The sequence below is a fragment of the Strix uralensis genome, chromosome Z (assembly GCF_047716275.1).
Source record: "Strix uralensis isolate ZFMK-TIS-50842 chromosome Z, bStrUra1, whole genome shotgun sequence".
In the NCBI taxonomy this organism is placed as follows: Eukaryota; Metazoa; Chordata; class Aves; order Strigiformes; family Strigidae; genus Strix; species Strix uralensis.
Window position 1 is genome coordinate 59593785 of NC_134012.1, and position 8512 is coordinate 59602296.

At 37.7% G+C, this 8512-nt stretch overlaps 1 long non-coding RNA gene across 1 annotated transcript; it reads right to left on the reverse strand.

Annotated features, from left to right (window-relative positions):
• Positions 1-203: 203 nt before the first annotated feature.
• On the reverse strand, positions 204-8084 carry LOC141937995 (uncharacterized). The gene is made up of 3 exons (XR_012627131.1): positions 8012-8084; positions 6092-6148; positions 204-1731 (listed from the first exon to the last, which is right to left on the reverse strand). It is a non-coding gene; the product is annotated as an uncharacterized LOC141937995 (long non-coding RNA).
• Positions 8085-8512: the final 428 nt, after the last annotated feature.

Here is an 8512-nt window from a genome sequence, read left to right on the forward strand (position 1 = left end):
GCAAGGGTATATTTATTCACTGTGACTGGGAAGAAATTAATAACAGTAACAGAGAAACTAATTTTGTGCCTGGTAGGCTGGTATCTTTTTTGTTGCTGTCTATTATTGACTAGATCACATTGACTGTGATGTTTCAAACACTGTAATTCATCAAACAGATGCTGACAAGCTACTTGTTCATTGTTTATTTATGAGCAGGAAAAGATTTCCAAAGGTGTTCAGATAATTTAGAACCCAGAAATCAATACATATTTTTTTTTTTAGGTTATCAAATAATAAACCTAAGTTAAATTTTATTTTGTTATACAGGAGAGAAAAGAATGAATCCTCAAGGGGCAAACAAACTGTTGTTACAGAAGGAATTACCCATTCAGGATGGACTCAGCTGCCTAACTCCTCATTAACTATTTATCAGTTCCTTGGAAGGAAAAATCTACTATAGACTGAATTCCCATCAATATTTAATATAGCAGTGCCTGAAGCACTGGACTGAGTTTTCACTTGTGTGGATGGCATAAGAAAAGTGTATACTGGTACATCTCCTAATGGGGGAAATCTCAGATAAATCCCAAGGCTTCTTTCTTTTGTTATGGTTTACTTTATATACTTCTTAGAATTGTTAATGACCTGTGGCTGAGCATTTCTGCAGGGTTCATGCCAGTCTTTTCACACACACAGCAAGTGCACTTATTGATCATCAAGCAGTTTCATCTGAAAGCCTAAACCACACAGTATTGAGTTAATGTTACCATGTAGTTTGGAAAGTACCTTTGCTAGCCTAGCTAGTTGTCCATTTGTTTAACATTTTTTATGTGATAAAACTATCATATCTGAGGTTATTTGTCTTACTTGTCCTAGTTTTTTGTCCCTGATATACAAAACACACACTATAAAAACAATTGGGCCATCTTCATTAATACATTTTTTTTTTCCATTTCAGAATCATCTATCATAGTCAGAAAACTTCACCAAAAGCTTGCTGTTTCTATATCATCTGCCTGCCTGTCCAGTTCCTAGTTATAGATATTCTGCCATCACAGTTAAATTTACAGCTGCCAGATTACAACTAATTTTGTTTTCATCACACTTTTAGCCAAGGCTCAGTTTTCAAGATCTTCCACTTTCCATCGTTCAGGGCGAGTTCCTGACCTAGTGTGACACTGCAGCAGGGAAAAAGGAATATATTAGTGCTTTACACCAACAGTGTCATATCTGTCTAATCTACCCTGAAACAGAAGTGTAGAAACTTGTTTTGCACTGCTGGGTGGCAGAAGGTTGTCATGACATTTGTGAAGTGGGAACTTCACGAAGTAAGATGCTGCCTATTGAAGAACACTAAACAATCTTGGTCTCAGTACCCACAGCTATACCCAAGGAATGTAGTGGAGTTCTTTTTTAACCTCAAGGCAGCAGAGACTACCATGGATCGGCTACAGGTGGAAGAGAAACAGTCAAATGTGAAATTGCTAAAAGATTAATAAATTACCTCAAATTGATACTATTTTTAAGGTTACCCAAATTGCCTATTATTTTCTTATTTACTCTATCACCCTGTTCACTGCAACCTAATGACTGCTTTGAACTGCCTGCAAAAATACCCTGCTCTGAGCTGAAGATAACCAAAATATTCTTCTTCCCAACAGACTTATACACAGTAGTCTATTCATTCCTCCTTGGACATGAAGTAATCTCCATTACCCAGCTGCCGCAGCAGGCAATGAGGCAACAGACCTAAAGAAAAAAAAAAAAAAAAGTGATTTGCCTGTTCTCAAAGCTGTCTGACATACACAATAATCTGCTAAAGCCTTAGCAGCCAGTGGTGATGTGGTATGAATTTGGCCCTTTTGATCTGATTTCCCTTACAGCCTCAAAATGTTTTGCCTTTAATTCGTTTTCTCTGGATGCTCATATTGCTCCATGATATTGCACATGCTCTCCTTGTTTAATTTTGCAGCCGTTTGGGAACACAGTGGCAACATGCCATGAAGATTGGGCTTATTCCTCTTCATTCCCCTTACCTGACTGTTCCACTTCCTTTTAGTGTCCTCAAGATTTATTAGAAAGTTTTATCTTATATAGCACCCAGTCCTTCTGCCAGAGGTACATGGAAGCTCTTAAAACTCAAAGCAATCTGTCTGTCAGAGGAGTTGCCAATGACCTTTTTACAATGTTGTTGACCTGTTAACCTAGAGCTGTCACTCAGAATGCAGAACTCATTGTATTTCTGGTAGGAGATTCCCCAAGACCACATGGTTTGACAAAAATGGCTAAAATTAGCAAAACACATAAACAACTTCTAGGCTACCAATAGAAATAAAGGTATCTTACAAAATTTTAATAAATTTATGGTATGTACCAATTGCTGTAATTTAGTTTTACATGAGGGACTCAACTCAGAATGCTAGTAATGCTTACACTGCTTTTTACATAGGTCTTTGGGAAGAATAGAGTGCATATCCAGAAGATAAATCAAGCCCTCAGATGATTATATTTTACAAATTTGAGTTGTTGGCTGGAGAATTCTAGAGCCATAAAGTTATGAAAAGATTTACAGTCAACTGTAGACAGCAGGAAATCATTTGAGGGTATTATCACCAATGTCCACCTCTATTGGAAATCTCCTGCCCACTAACATCCCTATCTGCTAACTATGTTTTATAAACTAGACCTTACATTTATGAATATCAGTTTGCCTACTTCATAAATGCATTTGGGTATTAATGGAATGTATGTAATTGTATATGAAATGTTAGTTCTGATGCAGATTGAACACTTACTTGTTGTTCTACCTTTCCCTCAGATAGACAGTGAATTTCAATGTGCTGAACAGCTAGTTTTCATGTGCAGCTCATCAATTTGGAAGAAAGTTGAAATTATTGTCCTGGATCTACCATTTCAGATGATAAACTATTTTTCATTGGGTTTTGGGCTTGATTAACACCATGAGTTTCCAGTGACTACTCCACCTCTTAAGAAACTAGTAGAAAATTTCAGAATAGAATTTTTATCTTGGAATGAATCTGCAGAAACAGGCAGCCTGTAGGCATAAGTGTGAGAAGGAGCAGGAGTGATGGAACACCCTTCTTTGAAACTGTACTACGTCTGAGGGATGGGGGAAGACAGAAAGACCTGTCATGTGGCTTAAGTCATGAAAAGTGGCTATGCTTTCCACCCATCAAATACCACCTGACTCCCACATCTGGTGTGTACAGTTGAGAACTGGAGAGAACCTACACACTGTACTACATGAGGATGATGGCAAGCAGCAGTGGAAAGGGAAGGTCCTTTTATATTTGTGAGGATTCTTGCTTTTTTGTGTTCATCTGTGAATTATTCTGTGTCCAAGAATACAGCTTTTTAGTGTACATTCACTTAAATGTAGCTACATAAATACTTATATTGGCATTCACTTTATAATACCAAGGTTATAACCTCGCTGCCGTAGCAACCATTCCTAGCTGTGTTTGGGCTCCATTAATTCACTTGGGCATTACATGTATGTGGTCTGCTCAGGTCTTCAAGTCAAACGTAATAACAGTATTATGTCAGTTTGGTGGAATAATTCATTTAGTCTATTCATGCATTTGTAAAGCTATTAGAATAACTCAGAATCAAGCATACTTCCCAGAGGAATACTGTGGTCTTAGATTGGTATTTACTTTGAGATCTTTGCCTGAAAGGAGTTAAAATAAACCTTAGCTGTTTTTTAAGCATATCAGTCTTGATTTGTTCACCTCTGCTTTAAGGTAATTTAAGAAAGAGGGCCAGAATCCATTGAAGGAACATATTTCTTTCAAAAGATTTTTGGATTAAAACACTTCTCAAGTTTGACTGACACTAGCTAGTGGCCCTGGTGATGTTCCTATTACATTAAGAACATAAGAACAGCTGCACCAGGTCAGACAAAAGGTTTGTCATGTCCAGTGTCTTGTCATGAGAGTGTCGCCAGGGACACTTAGGGAAAAAAGCATCAGGAAAGGATAAACATAAAAAAATCCGGGATGGCAAATGCACTCCACTGCTAGAAGTACTTACTCTAATGTACAGATCTCAACCGTATTTTTATTATGCTATCTGCTGCTTCAGAATGGTGTGATATGTAACAGCCTGTGCCATCCCTACTGTTTTCATTTCTGATGACTTCACTAGTGCATTAGCTGAAGTGCATGTGTCTTAACATAACTGTTTTCCTCTCTCTGTGGAAATAACTCCAAAATCATTAAGAGTCAGGTCACATCAACTGTAACTGATCAATGAACCTCCACAATGGAAGAAGGCTCAGAGGAGAGGGGCAAAGACATGTGCTCATGAAGCTTAGGGAAGAACACAAGGGGTGACCACAGCTGTTGTAAAGAAAGCTGAGCTTACACCAACACAAAGGAGACATAAGGGTGGCCTTTGGTTTAGATCAATGGCTCTATCAGTTGACTGGATCAACTAGTTGTGTAAATGGCCTTCCCTGCATTAATCAAAAAGGTGTGAATGTCTTCCTAAGCCAGCCAGAGCAGCACGGGGGCAGTGTACAAGTGCCTCAGCCCAACATAGAGTATAAAAACTAAGCAATCAACAAAATGAACTTTGAACAGAGCTTGAGCTGGTTTCAACCCATATATATTCCTTCCCAGTGACTGGGCATGCCTGTCATCGTTATGGTAAGCATATACAGACCAGTAACAGGAATCACATTTTTATTGTTAATCAACTGTATATTGAAATTGCTTTAGTATCCTTGTGTTGTGATTTCAGTATATTGCTGTATCACTCCACTGAATCAAAATCCCTTGCAATGTCAAATATCTTAAAGTAAATAAATTTGGTACTAAAACATGAAAATTGTCCTCATGTGGATTATCTAAAAGAGCCTGGTCAGAAAGTATTGGACACTAACATCATCATAGTCCAATAAGACAGAGGCAAAACTAATTTTTACAATTTTGATTTGAAATGCCTTCTAATTAAATTCAAACACATGCATTGCAAGAATGTAAATCCCATGAAGGGAGAGCAATTGTTTATGGATACAGCTAGCAAGGATGGCATAAGATTAAAGTACAAAGAAATGTGGTTTGAATGTCAGAATAAAAATCTTTATGATTAGATCTGCAACATTATGGAATAGCTTCTGAAGAGAAGGTGAAGATTCAACACTTGGCATTTGAAATTCCACTGGCAAAATCACTAGGGACTATACCAGAGGAAGTTTGTCCATCTCTGTTTTCTGTAGCATGTTATTTATTTTAAATCTACTGTATATGCTTTTAACACTGCTTCTTTCTAACTCTCTTATTAGAGCCTTTGGTATTATTGTCACTGATGTCTTTACCATTACCTTAAAAACAGGACAGAGAAAGACAAGAATATAATTAAATGGGAAACGTACATATTTTCAGGTGGAAAAAACAGGCTACAGTCATCTAATTAATGCAGAATAAAAAGAACTGAATAAAATGCAGTTTACTCATTGTTCAGATGAGTATAAAGATGGAGGACTCAGGGGAACAGAGCAAGGAGACAGTGTTCGTAAGGATTGTTCTAGTCAGTTTGAAAGAAAGGAAAATGCAAGAAAGGAGCAGAGGAAAGAAATGTGGGGAAGCAAAAAAAAAGGTTCTGTGAAAGAAATTCTTGCAAGATGCAGTTATTGCCTGGGGATCACAGAGTGCTAAAGCATGTAAAACTACAAAAATATGGAGCATAGAAAGGCTACTGACTTATACCTTCAGTCTCCCCAAAATTTTAAATATATCCCTGCAATAGGGGAACATATAAATTTTTTTACATGCTACTCCTGTGAATGAAGAGTCTGATATTCCTACGTGTGATTCTTGAGTGGATTAAAATGTAGCAAAGTATTCATTTATGTTACTCTTATTTAATGCACAAGCAATGGAACAGAGAAAATATTGGTGATTTTGGCAGACAAATAGGATAAAAAGGCTTCTTTAAAAGCCACTGCTTTTCTCTTTAGGGTGAGTAATCTGATGCTTACAAGCCTCTCTATTTATTTGATTCAACTTTACTCATAGAGATAATGCAATCATCAGAGGTATAGGTAGAGAAATACTTATCTGTGAGAAGCAAGAGGATCTGTTACCTTTATGTGTCTTGTTGAGTCCATTTGTGTCCAGTTCTAGCATCCACACCAAAAATGCTGAAAATTATGAAATTGTTCTGTGAAGAACTACAGAAATTAATGGAAAACTTAAAAGCAGGTTATTACTGAGCTCCTAGAGTCACTCAGTTGGTTCAGTTCATCAGAGAGATTTTTCAGAGGCAAACATAAGCATCAACTAGAAGAGAAGATATAGAATGATAACAGAGCTTTTATACATAGAAGACAAAGGCTAGATGAAATCAAGAGAAAAAAGCTATAGCTCTGCAAATTTGATACAGTTGTATAACAACTGATTTTGTAGTATCACCAGGTTACAGCTGTCTAGGGATATCAGATTATCCATATCTCAAACTTTTAAAATACAAGATTAGACATGATTTGAGGAGAGAGGCTCTTCAGCAATCACATAGCCAAATGCACTGAATTTATAGGGACTCTAATATTTAAGATCAGATGAATTATTACAACAGCCCTTTCTTGCATTTAAAATTCTGAGCCTAAAAGTAATTTTTTTTTTAGTTCAGTGCCTTTCATCCAAGGAATTTTAAGTGCTTAACAAACACTAATTAATTAATCCCCTCAACACTTGTGAAAAGTAGGTAATTGTTACTAAATCTGCTTTGCAGATACATAAGCTGTGGATCAGAGAGGTTAAATGATTTGTCAAAGGTTGTACAACGAGCAAATATCAGATCTGGACTGCTGGAAAATCTAGGTTGTGAGTACTCTTATAAGTATGATAACTGCATTATATTCTGGACAGAACAACATTGATCTTTTAATTTCTTAGCAGTCAGGTGGCATTAACTAAGTATTTTCAATGCTAAACAAACAGATCTGAACAGAGGAGGTGAGGGACTAGAGTGCTGATCTGTGAAGCTGAGGTTAGTGAAAAGATACCAATGAGAGAACACAGTTTATTTAACAAAACCAAAAACAGTTGATGCTATTAATAAAGTTTGGGTTGCAGTGCTTTTTCTTTGTCTAAAAAAGATGGTGGAACACACTTGTAAAGACTTTGACAGGCACTATTTATTGAAACTACTCACCACAGACAGCATGCTCTGACTTTCCCCTCCCTATCTGATTAAATACAGCTTGGTAGTGCCTGGTATCAGCATGCAAGTTGTTCATAAATCCTGGCCTGGATATGCTACATTAAACTGGGCAAAATTCTGATTTCACTGAAGTCAGTAGTAAAACTCTTCCAGACTTCAGTCTTTAAATTTGTGTCACTCCAAATTCTCAGTCCAAATTAGCTTTTTCATTGCTATTATATTTTATTTCTTCCTTTATGTTTGCCTGGGGAGTAATTTCTCTCTTGTTTGCAGCATTCTATTAAATTGGTCCACAGAGAACTTGTGAAAATGGAATGAAAGCTCTACGGCATGCCTTTCACAGTGTTTTCTCTGCAATGTACTTCTTGAGTTGAGCTTGGTCCTAGAGCAGTTCCTAACAGAAGAGTGTTTTGGGTACCATTGGAGAATGAAGCCAGTACAGCAGTATTCAACAGTTCTGGTTTTATAATGCAGTGGCTCCTACAGAATCCATGATACCATTAGGCAAGTCTTTCTGTTGACTATTCAAGAACAGCTGAGGGAAGTACACAAAAAGGAAATGCAGGTTTCAGAATTACAATATCATAATGGTGTATTTGTGGGTAACAACCTGATGGGCTAGCAGTGATCTGTAATCCACAGCCATCCCTAATTACAGGGATGTGATGGTTTAGCCCCTGCCGGGGTCTGAGACCACACGGCCGCTGCCCCTCCCCCACAAAGGGAGTGAAATACAAAGCCCTGAGACTGAGATAAGGAAAGGTTTAATACAACAGAGCAACAGCAACACAACAAACAATAAGAATAACAGTGATAACAATGAACAGAGCAAAGTATATACCGATACAGCAGTGAGAGAACCAGCTGCGCCAACCCACGCGATCACCAATTCTTCCCGTGCTCGCCTGTGCTCATGCCAGGATGTGACGTCAGCATGATATATGAATAACCTGGCTAGAGCTTCCCCCCCACTGCTGGGGAAACTTAACCCTATCCTGGCTAAACCAGGACAAGGGACCTACAGAAAAATCACAGTTACAGACTTGAAGCACATACCCCTAGAAAAATACCAAACTCAAATACCTCAGACCTCCCAACAAAAAAAGAAGACAAAACTCTTCTTTACCTTCCTTTGTAAAATATATTTAAATTGCCTAGCCTAAACATGGAACTCATAATTTTTGTTCCTGTGGGGTCACTCATGCTTCAGGGTGGATTGTCAATGTCCAGTGGTGATTCTTAGAAACACAAGAATACAACGGAGGAAAGAATCTCCTAGGTCTGAGACATGAATTCAATGCCTTGCTACTGTAGGCAACCTTGCTTCACATTACTGCTTGAA